Raw genomic sequence first — 17,710 nt, 5'->3', positions numbered from 1 at the left:
GTTCATTTTACTTTCATCATTATCTAGCAATGCATATTTAACTAGTTTAAAATGATTCAAAATTGTTCAAAATTCCTTCATTATACATTGAATACCTTAAAGTATGTTTATCTTGAGGACAAGATTTATTTAATGGGCCTCAACTGTTTTTATACATTTAAAACCAAGCCCTTGCTACCTAAATTTAGAAGCCCCAGGAGTCTAAAATTGTCTAAAAAATGTTAAAGAAAGTTCACATTAGTCTTCAATTGTTTAGCAATTATACCAAAAACGTCAGAAAGAAAATCATGACACCCTTCTAGCTCATAAGAATAAGCCATATAAGATCCATTGCATAATGTGTACATGTAAAGGCTCGATACATGTCTGAAAAAAATCAGTTTTAATACCATTAACGTTTCATTAGGAAATAAATCATATGTCGGGAAAGTTCATTAAGCTTTAAAATATGTACACAAAAGAAATTTAATTCCGATTGGGCAATGAACTAGTTTGGCGCGATCTGGGATTTAGAGAAGAAATGTATAAAGTACATCAGAACTTACATATGGTGAGAATTAGAAGAGTGAAGTACAGAACAGACATCAAAAGCTGCCAAACAGAAGTTCTTAATTGTAGCGTAAAAGACATTAAAAAAAGAAACGTCGAAATTTAATTTGGCTTTTATGGAGATATAATTTAGTTGTTTAGGTTTCTTCTTTGTTTTTGTCTTTGCATAGGCATACTAAGCCATAATAATAAAAAAAAAAACAAATATTTCATTGATAATTGTAATTATTACACGTAATTTAGGTTATAACTTTTTCTCATTTGTTATTTGTGACTGTTTATGCTGATTTAACGGTCGCAAACTGAGTTTTACCGGCGTAAGCGGAGCCGGTAAAACGGATGTTTGCGACCGTTAAATCATCATTAACGGTCGCAACTTTACAATACTTTATTAAAGTGAAAGGAAACACCGATAATCCTGCTCATGACTGTGGTTTTTATCCACGAAATGCACATTTATATGGTAAAAACAAGAAGTGCATAAAACCACTTTGTTTCCGATTTAAAACTCGTATTAGAGATTCTGAACTGCCATTGGATATTGTTAAACCTTCTACTCTTTCTGAAATACCACCAAGGAAATTAATTAAACCAGTAATGAATTTTAATCTAAACATTCTACAAGAGAAATTTACACAGATGGTTCTAAGGACAGAGGTAGGGTTGCTGCCGCTGCAGTGGTCAAAAATGATGTTTTTTTTTTTTTCTGCACGACTTCCGAACGAAGCAACAATTTTTACGGCCGAAGTAAAAGCTATACAACTTGCTTTTGAATATATTAAAACTTCTAGTGAAAATTCATTTACAATATTTTCAGACTCGGTCTCATGTTTAGAGTCCATACACAATATGAACACAGATCATCTATACATTTTGGATATATTAACTACGTTCTATCATCTTACTCAACAAAATAAAGAAGTCGAAGTAATAACAAGGTCAATTGTTCTGCAAAAACTGCTCTTCAATATGGAATTGTACCTTTTATAATTCCTTACACTGATTTTAAGTACTTAGTGAAACTTTACTTAAATTCTCTTTGGCAAATATTTTGGGATTTTTGTGAATAGAATAAACTGTAAATAAACTGTATACCATACAAAACAAAGTTAATCAATCATCTGACTTCGGCCTGAAACGTCAGGAACGTCAAGAATAAGAATTGGACATTCAAGTTTTACCCATTCATATTTACTGATCGGGGAACATCAACCTGAATGCGTATCTTGTGACTGTATAATAACTTTAAACCATATACTTTTAGAATGTTCTGATTTTACGCCTGTTCGAAATTAATTTTTTAATGATGTGCAAACAATGCATGATCTTTTTACAAATGTAAGTCCTAGTGCAATTTTACAATACTTGCAAGAAACTGATTTTTACAATAAGATTTAAATGTATATATTTTTGCTAGCATTTTTGTAATTTTCAATGTAGTTGTTTTTATTTTTGAATTCCAAGTCCGTCGAATCTAACGTAAAACGGTGCCCCGTGTCAAGGATTACAACCCCCTTGGCACGCTAAAGATCGTTTCTCTGGTTTTCGATAAAGAGTAAGCTCATTGTGGACCGCCAGAGAAACCCAAATACTTTCAAAACCTTTCATACAGTATTTAAATTCATATCGCCGAAATATGGCTGAAATATTGCCGACTCGATGTAAAACAACAATAATTAATCATTTACGGTCTCAAAGAACAAATGAGTACTAGACAGTTATTCTAATGCAATTCATGCATTTTGTTTTTTTAATGTTTACGTCTTATTTTGTTGAGTTGTGTTACATGAAATACGTCCCGAAGCATTGTGTTTTTGCGTCGTTCTATTATGACATCACAATCAAAAGCTTTCATTCTCGTAAATGCTTGTTTAACTTCCTGAAATATCATTGTATAATCCAATCAAAATGTATTTTACAAAGCGGTTGCATTATAGAATGGATACTTGTCTTAAAATAACCGTCACGTCTAATTCTACTTAATACATGCAATAATATTTGTGAAATTACTATGTTACTTGTTACGATAACATGCCTGAAGTATGCAGTCCTTCAGTTTTAGCTTAAATATATTTACTCTCGTCGTGTGTTTTTCTTTTTATCTTTCGATTTGTTTCTAATAAACAGTTCTGGTAGATTTGCACTGCTTTTCTTTTACAATTTACTAAAACATAATGTGCACACAACTTATGTACAACAAAGACATGCATGAATTAACATGCTTAGCATTTTTTTTTTTTATGTAAAAGTTGTATATCAATAATAAGAGCATTTCAAAAAATAGTATTTCTAGGATCCTTGGCATTACACATTATTTTTATGTCACCAAGGACGAAATAGGGGAGACATATTGCTATTATTCCACTAATAACGCTGTCCGCACAATTTCTCAAAGATGGCTTCCTCAATCTTGATGAAACTCCACTGTCATAATGATCACTAATTGAGGATGTGGAATCTTTCTTCGAAATTTTCAAAATGACCACTGTTGCAATGGAAACTGATAAAAAGTGGTATTTTTTAAATTTCATCTTTCTCGGCTGCTTTTAATTAAATCTTTTTGAAACTTTAAAGAAGTTTTTCCTTGCCTCCTGTCAAAAAAATTCGGCAATAAAAAATTGGAAAAGGGTAGACGAAAATTACGATTAAGTGAAGACAAGTTGATGTCACGTGACCAATTTGGTGTTTAAATTGCTAATGATTCCGTCGTGCAAGTTTCTCGAAAATGGCATGGACAAACGTACTGAAACTTTACAGATAAGATAATCACCACATGTAGATGTGCTAAAGCCCTTTAAAATTTTCAAATTTGTCACTGTTGCCTATTAACAGACACAAAGTCATATTTTTTAAATTTCATTTTTTTCTATAATTTTTCATAAAATCTGTCTTATAACATCAATGAGTTGTTAGTCGCATCCTATCAAAGTGATTTCTGCAAAATAATGGAACATAATCGACAAAAAGAACGAATAATTTGAAACAAGATGAAGTCGAGTCATCTATTTCGCGATGTTTCCACACATGGTTTTGTCCTTGAATGTTTTCCTAGAAGGCTTTGACAATTTTATTCAAACCTTCCACAGAAATAATAATCACTATTCGTAGTTTGCAAATCTCATTTTAAATTTTCTCTAACGCTGCCATAAGAAAAGAAAAAATAATTTAAGTGCAGTTTCCTCAAACAAGTGCCCAAAAAATGTTTTGTAAACGTTTATTTTTCATCCTTTTAAAATTGTGATTTATTCAATTTCTTTGTCTACCTAAAATTGATTAAAATACATTTCTGCATGTTTTGTGCTTATCCGTGTGTTCTGAGGGTCCTTGTTTATCTAATAAATCTACATTAACTCCTTACCTTTAACCTGAAACCTTTTAAACAGTAGGCACAGTGACTGTTTATAATCTAGGTCAAAAAGAATATTTCTAGTAGGAAAGGTGAAAGTGTTCCCGGGTTGCAACTCGTTAAATTCTTTTAGTCACATGGGTGTCTAGACTAACCAGCGGGTGCATTTTGTAGAACTGATAATGACACTTATTTAGTCCTTTCTTCCATATTTGGTCCGTGACGATCGGTAAAAATATAATGAAAAAAGAGCACTCTCTCCGTGATCGGAGGTCCATTACACGCGTTATGTTGAAGGTAGCAAGTTGTGTACTTTTGTAGCAAGAAAATGAAACATGGCAGGGTTTCAAAAAATAATTCTTATGAATTGATATTTTGGACAACCATTTGAATATAATGAGAAAAAAGCACACACATAAACACAACTATGTGTAAGATAAAACGGAAACTTAATGTATGTATGTCGGATATCACAAATTCAGTGTCTTTACTCATGTTTTTGTCCTACTCTTATGTGTAATTATATTTGGTATGAAAATATTCCTGGTTATGAAGGTTTTTGGGAAATATAGAAAACTATACTATACAATTTGTAGGGTTCATAAAGGAAGATATCACTGATCTGGAATATTCATTTTCTATTGTTAAATATTCAAAGCACAAAAACTACCTCTTGTTTCGTGATTTGCGATTGAATACTGACAATTTAAGTTTTGTTCTATCTATAAACTGGTTTCTAGAAATATTGTTTTGGATTGATTGATTGAATGTTATTTTACGTCTCTTTCGAGAATTTTTCCCTCATATAGAGAAGTCACCATATACATTGTACCAGTGAGGGGCTTCAAATTTAGACAGTTACTCGGCACTCAGGGCAATTGAGCAGTGAGGGATCTTTATCGTGCCTCAGTTTTAAGGTCTCATCCGAAGGACCCGCAACTTCCACTTCAAAGTGCCGAGCTCTTGGCGAAGAAACAGTTGCTTCCTATTTTTGTATCAACTTAGGTCAGACGCGACCGTGATTCGAACACACGACCTTCCGATCATGGAGAGAGCGCGACTGAGCTATCGTGACGGTCACCTTGTTATGAAGATATTTGAATTCCATTTGGTTAATTGGTACATGTTTAAAGGAGAAGGAAGTATTTTACTCTCCGAGATCGAATCACAAGTAAGAAGACACGTGTTGTTATGAAAAATAGCACAATTAAAGTTAGAAAAATAAAGTTGAGAATGAACAATCGGTTTTCGAACTTGCAATTTGTCCCCTAATATATATGTCCGAGATGAGCATTTTGTCGACTTGAAATTGAATTGTTCAAATGTCCACATTTGTTTTTCTCTTTCTATATACTTTTAGGTCGTAGGTATACAAAATGCAATAATATCTACGAATAAGAAAAGAGATTTTTTTTATTATTAGTTAAAAAAAACTATACAAATACTTTTTCATTAAATGAAAGACAGAAGTTTATTTACGAAAAATCAAAATGTATTCTTAATTAGTATAAAATAGAGACACTTTATTATATTGTATCAGATGTATGTTAAAATCGCGCATTAAAAGATTTAAGGGCAATATGAGAACCATCTTTCCTTCTGTATTCAATAATCCAGAAGTGAAAAAAGAATTAGATAGATTACATGATCAGTACGTACTGGTCTCTGCTGACAAAGCAGGTAACAACAATATTGTCTTTGTTTGTAAGGCTCATTATATTAAATGTATTTTAGAGGAACTTGGATTTAATTCTACAAGTGGTAATCCAATTTATACTCTTTGTTCCCTTTCTAAGGAAGAAATTCTTCAAAATCATATGTCAGTTTTGAATATTTTTAATATTCCAAACAACCAAAATGAATTTGAATTACGATATCTATATTGGATTCCGAAACTTCATAAAAATCCTTACAAACAAAGATACATAGCGGGTTCCAGTAAATGTTCAACCAAGTCTTTTTCTTTACTCCTCACTTAGATATTAACAGTAGTGAAGGAGAAACTTCAAGAGTACTGTGCAACAATATATTCGAGAATTGGTGTAAATCAGATATGGATACTTAAAAATTCCAAGGAACTTTTGGAAAATTTAAAATCACAAGATTTTACCAAAATCAAAAGCTTACACTTTCAACTTTATACACAACCATTCCCCACGATAAATTAAAGTCCAGGCTTTTTGATATCATTGACAGCTGCTTTTTCAATAAAAGTGGAACTCGTAAATTTACTTACCTTGTCATTGGTCATATGCAAAATTATTTTGTGAAAAACATTCTGATTGTAGACACAAGTACTCTGAGGTTGACATTAAAAAGATGCTTGAGTTTCTGACTGACAATATTTATGTGGTTTTTGAAGACCAGGTCTTCCAACAATCTATTGGAATTTCCATGGGTACCAATTGCGCCCCGTTATTAGCAGACCTTTTTTGTATTCGAATCAAGCAGAATTTGTCCAAAAATCTTGTACGTGAAAAGAAGTAAACACTTGCTGTGGTCTTCAACTCGACACATTCAATTCTTATGTCGATACGATATATCCGGGTGAGTTTGAGATAAAAGATACCACAGAGTTTAGCACATCTGTTTCATATTTGGATATTTTACTTGAAAAAGGCGTTAATGGTAATCTAACAACCAAGCATTATGATAAACGTGATGACTTTAACTTTTCAATCGTCAACTTCCCTTACTTTTGCAATATACTTTCATCTCCTGCATACGGGGTTTATATCTCTCAGTTGATTCGATACGCATGAGCATGCTCTACGTATGGACAATTTCTAAAACGAGGTAAATTATTGACAAACAAGTTGATGAAACAAGAATATCAACAGTCTCGTTTAAAGTCATCATTTCGTAAGTTCTATGGTCGATACAATGACCTTGTCAGCAAATACAATTTATCATTGAGTCAAATGCTGACTGACGTTTTTCATTCTTATTGTTAAACCATCATTTACACTCTGAATTGTCGACGGATTTTCCGTTATTTCCCGATCATGACAAGGAGCACACGGCGGGTCTGACCGGTCGGCAGGGGATGCTCATTCCTTTATGGCATCTGATCCCACCTCTGATGTTTTGGAGGTCCGTGTTTAGTTTGCTCCTATTTTTTATTGTTTAATGGACTTTTGAGCTTCAATACGTTATCTCCATATATTTCATTAAATAAGACAAGGAAATAACTACTTAAAACTGATTGTCATATTTTGTAGTCGATGCTTTCTAGATCATGACTATCAAAGTGCTATCAAAACTCTTCGTGATAAACTTATAATTAGATTAAAACACTTCCAGGTGTTCACAAACAGTTATATTTCTCTTTGTAAAATCTGCACATGTATAGAAACAAGCGAAAATGAAAAAGATATATATATATATATATATATATATATATATATATATATATATATATATATATATATATATATATATATATATATATATATATATATATATATATATATATATATGTACAAGTTTATATAGTATCTTCCAGAATATCATTTGTCAATTTGAATAGACGAATTTTGCTTATCAGTGTAGAATTCACTACAAGGTCATTGATTCTATAGCTGACAACTTTTCGTGTAAAATTTCACATAGAGGTAAGATTTAAAAAAAAACATGACAAAGAAGAACAAATCGATAAGCGTATTTTTAGGTCGATAATGATTTAAATAAAAGTGAAATTATATCAAATTATATACACTAAACCCCCTTCATCAGATATTGCTTTGGGTAAAAAATTCGTTCAATGTTCCTTTTGTCCTGAATACATTCTGAATATATTTTGGTCCTGAATAGTACATTTACTCTGTAAACGCATTGATATCATATACATACAAATACATTAAAGGCTTCTCACTAGAGCAAAATAATCTTGCAAGGGAGATTGAAAAAAAAAAAAAAAAACAATCAATATACATTGCATCCACATGTAACCATTCATGTTAGCGAAATATTTTGCATGAAATATTGATATCATTTCAACATCGCCTCTCCCGATTTCCTGAACTCTTGGTATATCAACAGCGATGCAAGTTAACTGTCAAAATGAAGTAGAAAAGTTTTTCATGAAGCAATCATGGCCGTAAGAACCGGGGGCACGGGGGGCCGTGCCCCCTCCCAATAATTTTTCCGGTATATGGAATGCTATAGAAAACATAGTTACACGTACCATCTGTCTGTGCCCGCTCAATACTAGTAATAACGCCTGATGACCTTTTTTTTTTTTTTTTTTTTTTTGCTTGTCAAGGAATTTTTGGTAGTTGATAGTGCATCCCCACCAACTGAAAATGTATGCCTGTGAACCCTCAAAATGAAATTGCTTCCTAATGGCCTGACAATAAATAGAGTTGTTCATAGCTGTACGTGACTTGTCAAGTATAATCTTTATTTAAATTCCAATAATAGATCTAGAGAACACATAAAAATTTACGTGACTGCTAACACGGAAAAAACAAAATAAAGTGCACCGTGTGATAAATTTGATATGTAAGTTGACAATCCTCAGGCCTACAAATATAAGGTAATGGAATGAACGAGCAATACATATTTTATAGGTTTTATCTGTGTATAGTCTTCAATCATATTTATGTGAGTGTAAACTACAGTCATATTTGAATACAGAAAATTGCGGATATGTTTGAGCAAGCTAAAAAATCTGTGCAGATATCAAAGACAGAACTCCAATAGTGAAAACAGCAATTGAAATTAAATCAAGCTTCAAAGTTGAACTGCATACATGTAGCAGTTATAAAAAGTATGTAAAAAAGTAAACAGCTAACACTAAATCATTTTTAAATGAAAATAATATATGCCACGTTAAATATTTTAATAGTATTAACATACAACTTTATAGACAGTTTTGATAAAGAAATCAAAGTATCTTTGAGAATTGTTTCATTTTTTTTTTAAACCTGCAAGTTTGGAAATACAAAATTATATAACCGTTAAATATTATAATAACTATTCTAAAATAAATTCCGTATCCCCACAGAACAAGTAAAGATGCGGACGTTTCAAATTCCTTGAATGAAACAATATATATTTACGAGGAAGTTTGTTTCATGATCCTTGGGCCTGATGTTTTTAAATTCCTATGAAGCAAAATATATTCAAAAATGTCAATTTGAGAAAAGGAAATACGTTGTGTGGCTTTCAACTTGACACTTAGGTATATCGTTTCTTCCATTCATTTGTCGACTCGATATATCCCAGTGAACTTGAAAGAGTCTGCCACATCTATTTCATATTTGGATGTTTGACTTATTATAAAAGATAGGGCAAACTAGCAACTAATTTGTACGACAAACGAGACGACTTCAGCTATCGTAAATTTTCCTAATTTATGTAGTAATATACCTCTTACACCTGCATACGGTGTTTAAATCTCTCAACTTATCCCATAATCTAGATCATGTCCAGAATTTGATCAATTTTTGAACCGATGGAGGCTACTGACGAATAAATTGATGTTTCAGGAATTTCACCAACCTCGTTAAAATCAGCAATTCGTAAATTGTATAGCTTATTTGCAGACACTCAGGTAATTCATGTTCAATATTAACACAGAATAAAAAGAATTTAATAGAAAAATATAGTTATTCAAAACCATTAAAAAAAAATTCAGAATTTTTATCATCTCCATGATAAAATCTAACCTGTTTTTCATAAACTGTGCCTTTATACTATTTTAACTGAAAATTACAAAAGTCCAGAAGTCTCATTCGACATTGGAAGTACAAAATTTGATATATGAAATTTTATTTCGAAATTCGAGATTCAGAATCTAAATTAACCAAAGAGAAGGCTCGTTTAAGATTTTATTCCTCCATTTTACTTAGTTTAAATAGTAAGAAATCGTATCATTTACTTGTTAATAACAGAATATTTGCTAAAATAATAATGCAAGAAGAAATATTACATGTGTATGTAGCAAAACGAAATAAAAGTTTATGTCCGCTTTAGTTTTTAAGAAAAATATTCTTAATTCGTATTTATTAGTATTACTTGAAATAAAAGATTTATATAACGTATGCTTTCAAAGCAGAATGGCCACGATTTTTATTTTTCCACGTTGATCAATATGAATCGTCTTTGTCGAATTTGTTTCTGTGACTATCTATTAGGTTTATGGATTTTAAATAATTTTATAATTCGCTAACACATTCGACCATTCCGCTATATCAATATTCTTTCTATAAATCTATAGCTTTGTTTAACAAGAAGTCATGAGAATTGAGCTGGCTTTCATCAACTGAACTTTAAATTCCTTTTCATATCCTTTGATATATTTAGCTTTCTTCTTGGCATTATTATTTAATCTTATGACCTGTAAATTAAAGATATATAAAAGTATTATATTCTTGATATTCTCAAAAAAGGGGAAAAGTCAATCTTAAATATGCCTATTGAATCTTGAAATTCGAATTTTGATTACCTTTTTTTTCGAATGTCTGGGCTTTCGAAATTAATTTATATAATTATTGAATCTCGAAATTCGAATATCGTGTCTTGTATTTCATATTTCAAATATCGAAAGTCGAATGAGCCTTCTAGGCTTTCATAAATCATGGTACATACTCTCTCTTTTATGAGTTTAAAAACATCAACGTGTCAGAATGCGAATGTCAAAATCTCGGACAAAAGGTAAACATATTGATTTTCCAGATAAAACCCCTATATATATTATCAATATCCATTGCGCAGTTCTACAATGGAAAAAAATAAGATAACGAATATCGATCGATCTAGAAGAAAATTACATTTTCCCAAAGTTGTGTAACTAAGAAAAGAGAAGTGTTTTGTATTTTTTTTAATTGTAAAGAAAATAAATAAACACCTCAAACAAATCAATAAAAAGAAACAAACACATTATATCAAAAGATAAAAAAAAAAACGATCAAAATTAAAAATATTATAATGTCACCATATTTGCCTTGATAAGAAATTTGAACTGATTTATTTTCAAAAAATTATCTTTCCTGTCTTTCTCGAAAATAATCGTACCCTAGCAAATTAGGTTAAACGTACTAAATATACTAATATACAACCTATGCATTGCCTGCAATTTTAAACATTTTAGAGGTAAATTATGCATTGAGAGTAAGAACACTAAACAAAACAGGCGTTTTTATTGATTTTATGTAATATGAGGGGTGTATCACAGAAAAATAGGACATGTAGAGCGGTTTTGCATTTTTTATCACTGGTTGCAATTTCATATCCCTTATTAAATATATATGACAGACATTTTATTTTTTTCATTTTTATATCGTTTTTATGTGATTCATAATAAGTGGGTTAAAGTACACAACATAGATTTACATATTCTTCTATATTCTTCCATTTTCGAAGGTAAGAAGTCGTTTCTGTAATCCATATCTGACACAAAAAATAGTCCACAAAGAACTTGAAAAAAAATTAAAGAAAGAATAATTATCTTTTTCATATTGTATATATATATATATATATATGTATATGAACCACTGCACACTGCTAAAAAGTGTCTAATATTCGTATTTTTAAAGTAGCTTTTATTATTTATTTCTTTTTTTTTTTGACATCCATGAAATGTTAATATTCCTGCGCAGGTAAAATGCTTTAAAAACTCCGAATGAACATATTTTGAAGATTGTTGTAATTGCTGCATAAGAATCAACGGACGATCATATTTCACTATGGAATGATCCAAATATTACCTCTGAATATCGTTGTTACCATGTTAGATAAAGTCCTCGAAGGTGCATTTAATTCGTCTTTTACATTTTCTATTCCTACATGGGTGGTCATTATTGCAGTCATGTTAACATGTTGGTTGATATACTGGGATAAATCATTTTCTAAATTAAAGGTAAGGAAGTTAAATAAATGCATTTCAAAATCATTTAACTTACTGGAAATTGAACTGTCTTTCATTTGTTTCCTATGTGAGATAATGATACTGAATAATACACATTATTTTCTTATTTCAGGTGAAGGGCAAACCAATGTTCTTGAAAGCTTCGCATAATTCACTTGTAATCTCCTGGGAAAAACCGTTATTTGCAAATCCAGAGTATTACATCGTATATTACAGAGAAGTGGATATGGACAGTGAAAGTTGGGTTCCTCTCATGACTTCAGACAAATCTTGTAAAATTACAATACGCGATCTTTCGCTAAATACCAAATACAAAGTAAAAGTAAGTGCATGCTCCGGAGCAGTAGTTGGTCCTGCGGGAGAGGAAAGTGATGTCATCAGCACAAAAAGTTTAGCATTTAAAATTAAACGGGATTCCACGCTAGAGAGGGGATCTACACCCGGATCCATTTCAAAGTATGCAGTACCCAGTCAATGCGAATATAGTAAAGAAATGAAGATACAGGCAATAAAAATTGGTAAAGTATTTCGATGACATGTAATCTATAGATAAGAAATCTATTTTTTGTCAGCTGAGTGAGATTTGTAATGTATGCCTTAAAAGTTATGTTTAGAAAAACAGATTTCGAAAGCATTAAAAAATAAATGATCTCCCATTTCTTAAGGATTGCCAACCCAAAGTCAACAATATGTATTATAACTCATTACAAAGAAAATAAAACAATAATTGACAGGAGAGGCGTTTACAAAGTTGAGAAAATGCTACAGATTCTTGGAATATGTTCCCTGAACCTCTTGAATAAATATTATATGAACTCATGCAGAGTGTACAGTTAATTTAGATAATACATAAATTCAGCCAATTGATGAGATCGAAGCCAAGATACATGTATACATATATCAACCTCAAGGAATGCAGATCGGTCGATATGCTTTTCTAGCTTTGAAATTGATATATCTTGGCATTGTACTCAATCAAAATACTTCATTTTTTTCTTTTATCATCTCTTTTATTAATTTGTGAAAAAGATATCTTGAACATCTTTCTTTCAGAAACCTTATGATAAGCAAGAGTACCTCTTTCAGATCTGTAAAATGCATGGCCCTGGGTATATATTCCATATTTGATGCATTGTTAAGATATATCCATTATAACATCAAAATCACACATTCGAGTGGATTTTAAGTATATGTTTTTCTTTAAAAATATTCATTAGATTTCAACTATAGTAATACCATCATCATTATTCGTATACAAAAGATAATTTCCTGTTTTTAATAACATCCATTTGACATGCTGAGAGGAGCACAAAGGGTGTGACCGGTAGACAGGCGATGCTTACTTCTCCATTGCATTTCCTTTCACCTTTGATAATTTTAGGGGGTCGTGTATGCTCTGGTCCCAATTTGGAACATTTAGTTGAACTTTTGAACAAAATTTTTGTTATCTCCACATTCCATTTAGCGCGCTCAACGACCGGACGGTCGTGGGTTTAAACCCAGGCTGAGACTGACCTGCGTCGATAAAAATAAGGTAGTAACTGCTCTTTCGTCAAACACTTGGCACTTTAAAGTGAAAGTTGCGGGTCTTTTTGAGAATATTTTGTTCTATATTTCATTTGAAGATTGAAGAGTTGGTAATTTTTTTTTATTAAGAAGAGACTATTCTATATGTGAATACCAGAATATTGCAGGGGAAATTAAATACATTAGTTGGGTGGTTTGGTAGGTTAAGATTATGAAATTAGATTATGAAAGTACATATGTAGAGCATAACCATTAGAAGCTTGAAGAGCAAATATACTATACAGGCAATCAGGGCTATCTTTGTACAACAAAATACTTTTGATTATAGTTACTAAATCAAAAATTGATATCTAGCCTTAATTCCAGGTAATGCGTATAATGCATGGTGCAATGGGGGCCACATCAAAGCCTCCAATATTTGACGTATACGAGGGGTTATAAAAAAAAGTTCGTGGACCAGCGCCATAAAATTAAAACCGCTTTAGGTACATCAATGAATTTTTATATATATTTATTTTAAATAATCTTTTCTATCTAAAGAATAAACCATAAATCGTAAGTTTTATTTTTTAATAAGTTGTTAATGATTTTGTAATCAATGGTGTGTCCAGGCTGCGCAACCTCGAACATGACGTTTTTTTTATTTGAGTGTAACTGAAAAAACTCTTTTCATATGAGCATTTGTCATCCAAAAATTACCTTAATTCAGTCAAATTGTATTACACATTTGTTCCGTAAACTGTGCAATTTTTACCTCATTTTGTGAATTCTATGAAATTTTATCGTAAATTTTATATGGGTTTTCCAAACAATTAAGGGCTTGAAATGACGTCAAAAAGGGAGAGGGGTTTCTTTTTCCAACATTCTATAAAGTTTCGCCTCTGGAAAAACTGGTATAGACCTAGAAAATTTTTAAACAGGCTACAGAGAAATAAAATGCACCCAGAGTACTTGTTTTTAAAATTTCAGGAAGATTCAGAGAGATGAGAGATGCACAGTAAATGTCGAATTGTAATCAGGTTGTCAAAAGTCAGAGGCGTCGAAAAGTGACGTTGATCATGTGTGGTAGAAATTGAACTCAAACAAGCAGAATATGCTGGCAGAATCATGTGAGGATCTTTTCCTATGTATAGGTCCAATTACAACATTACATACATTGAAAGCATGCAGTGTTCGTGACATTGTAAAATCATATAACCAAGACGGGTTTACATACTTACTAGAGAATCTCCTCTAGATAAGTGTATTGAGGTAGAGGGAGCGGACATTGAGAAACAACGTCATGAAACAAAACGGCGACACCGCCGGATGATCATATAATATCTTTTTATTTTATAGTAATTTGGCAAATTATCAACATATCAAGCTTAAAAATTCAACATTTCTTAAACTTTTGTTGTTTTATGTTCCTTATAAATTTTGTAAGCACAGACTACATACTTTTAATTTTATCGCATCAGCCCACGACCTTTTTGATGACCCCCCGTACAAACATGTTTTAAATTAAATCCTTACACGAAATTCATTAATGTCAGATTTGGGGTACAGAAACACCCCTAATATATAAAATATATTCATAAAGTTACCTACCAAGAATTACTATGGTAATCCAGTTTATTTACTTAAGAACACGATGGTCTCGGTAAATATGCTGTCAAGAATAGGCATGCTTGTTTCTGAATTAACTGTCATAAACTTTAAGTATTCAGACAAAATCTATTTTAGGGGAAGAACATGAAAGCCTACTAACTGCAGAGCGGAAAAGTATTCTGCTGATGAGCACTACACATTCCGGAAAAACAACCTTGTTGAGGGGATCATGAACTTTATCTTTGGGGTAAACTTTAAAGACGACTTCCGACTTTTCCTTTCAAGGGACAATGCCTTTGAGGTAACATGTTCTAGTTCTAGCATTCAAATCATAGCATTTATTAAGCACATTAGCACGTTTTTATAATTCAAAGGATCTTTTATTTTTTCCACATCTGTAGAACATTCTATCTGTAATAGTAAATAAATTTGAAATATTTCCAAAATAGGGTGATGATGATGCTTCTGATGATGATGATGATGATGTCGATAAACATAATGATGATAACTGGATTAAGGTATACCAATTTGACGAATTTGAGGGCGACAGAATTACCTTTCCTCTCACAATAATCGATATGCCGAGATTTCATTCCTTAAGGACTGGGAACGAAAAACAAATATATAAACAGATACAGTTTGTTATGAAAACAGTTTGTGAAAAAATCAACATTGTTTGTTTGGTAGCAAAAGGTTGTGAGTTTTACTTGTCTGAAGAGCAGTTACGATATTTTAGATCTATCTTAGATCTCTTCCAGGATCATTTGATGTCAAATTTTTGTGCATTTTATACCTTTGCAGATGCAGGTGAAGCTAATGTTGATGAAATATTTCAGGCTAATGAAATTACTCCTGTTCAGTCTTATCACCTAAATTGGTCTTCACTATTTCAAAGCAATCATTCCTATTCCCTACCATTCTGGGAAGAAAATTCCAAACAGCTAGGATTATTTTTTGACTTTCTAGGGAGATCGTCTGCAAAGGATATCCACAAAGATCACCCTACTCCCGAGAAACGAGAGGAAATAAAGTCCGAGATATCCCTTCTTCAACCACAGATAACTGAAGATCTAGCAAAACTGGAAGAAGTAAAAATTCAAGTAAAAACATTCACAAATTATAAAAGTGATATTTTATCCAAAGGCGATATATCATTTACAATAGAAGAAATTCGGCAAATAAAAAAAGATCTTCGGCCAGGTATTCATGTAACAAATTGTATCAATTGCTATTTTACATGCCATGAAATCTGTAAAATTCCAGATGACAAGGACAAAATTGATTGTTGGGCAATGGAAGATGGTTATTGCAGAATATGCACTGGACACTGCGTATGGTCTGACCATAAAAACACTCCGTATACCTATGAATATGTCGCTGAACAGGTTACTAAATCATACCAAGAGATGAAAATGAATTATGAAAAGGAAAAGGGTGAGCAACTTACATATGACGAATATCTAGAGCACCTTGATAGTGATATAAAAAAGCTTCTAGGGAGACTGCATGACAAAATCCAGAAAATCGCCAACGGTAGAAATGAACTACAAGGTATTAAACATAGCCCACTTGCCCGTTCAGTTGAGGAAACAATTGATGATATGATTGAATCGGAATTGCTTAAGAAAAATAAGGGATTTGAAAGAAGAATTGAAATGTATAAAGAATTAAAGCAGTACTCGGACATGGTGAGAATAAGCAGAGTTTAATATATAAACAGACATCTCGAAATGCAATATAAAGATCTTCACTGTACCATTAAAGACATGCATATAATTTATTGAAACGGATCCAATGATTCTTTGGAGACAAGATAACGTGTTTTATGTCATAAGAGTAACTAAATCTTTGTAAATCTTTTCTCTGAACTTCGGTATTTAGCAAAAAAATTAAATGCATTGTAATTAAACACAAAGATGCCTCTTTCGACTATGTGGAATATATAACCCGAAGGTCAGGTGATCTGGTGTAAGCTTTACATGTAGTCTCTATCAATCAAATTGTGAAAATCAATTTATTCTTTCAGAAACTTTATGTTAAGCAAGAGTACGGCTTCTAAGTTTGTATAATGCATGACCCTGGGTAGGGTAGGGTAGGGTAGGGTGGGGTCTCTAGATTTAGGGCAGAGTGCTATTGATCAATAAGTGAAATGCATTCAAAATCTCCGTTCCTCGGTATATATAGCAGACGAACTACGTGCAGGTTATAGTAAGCATGAGTTCCCCTTCATAACTTGTGAAATTCGTGGCCCCTGAGTTCTGGTATAAGAGGGGGGGGGGGGCACTTGGGCATATAGTGAATATGAATCAATATTTTTTAATACAAAAATTCTACGGTCCTGAGAAATTAGCAGAAAAACCATGCGATGGTTTAAATTAGCAAGAGTGCTTTTTCCAAAATTGTTAGTTCATGGCTCCTGGGTCAACGGTTCCAGAGTCAAGATCGGGTTCTCTTATGATCCTCTTTGCAAATCAGAGAAGTCCTGTGCTTTTTTTATTCATCATTGATAATAAATCACTGTAAATATGTAAATAATAGCTAAATCGAATAAAAAAAAATAAAATATAATATCTTATGCATACATGCCGCACTAGAAGTACTTTTATAGCTTTAAATAGTCAGGAAGACTTGTATATAGAAGGAATGAATGATTAACAAAAATATTGTTATATAATGCATTAATGGTTTGGAGACAGTACTGGGTTTGAATATGTAAATGCGTTGATATTTGCCAAAGCATAATTGTGTTACTGAGTTTTCTGATAATGATAGACTGAAGTGAACAAAGACACATTCAGGCAAATTAAGATTTACTTGTTGGATTG

The sequence above is a fragment of the Saccostrea echinata genome, unplaced genomic scaffold (assembly GCF_033153115.1).
Source record: "Saccostrea echinata isolate AGI-Se365-2 ecotype Australia unplaced genomic scaffold, CSIRO_AGI_Sech_v1 ptg000003l, whole genome shotgun sequence".
NCBI classification, from domain to species: Eukaryota; Metazoa; Mollusca; class Bivalvia; order Ostreida; family Ostreidae; genus Saccostrea; species Saccostrea echinata.
The sequence above is the reverse complement of the archived record's forward strand: the minus strand, read 5'-3'. Positions refer to the sequence as shown.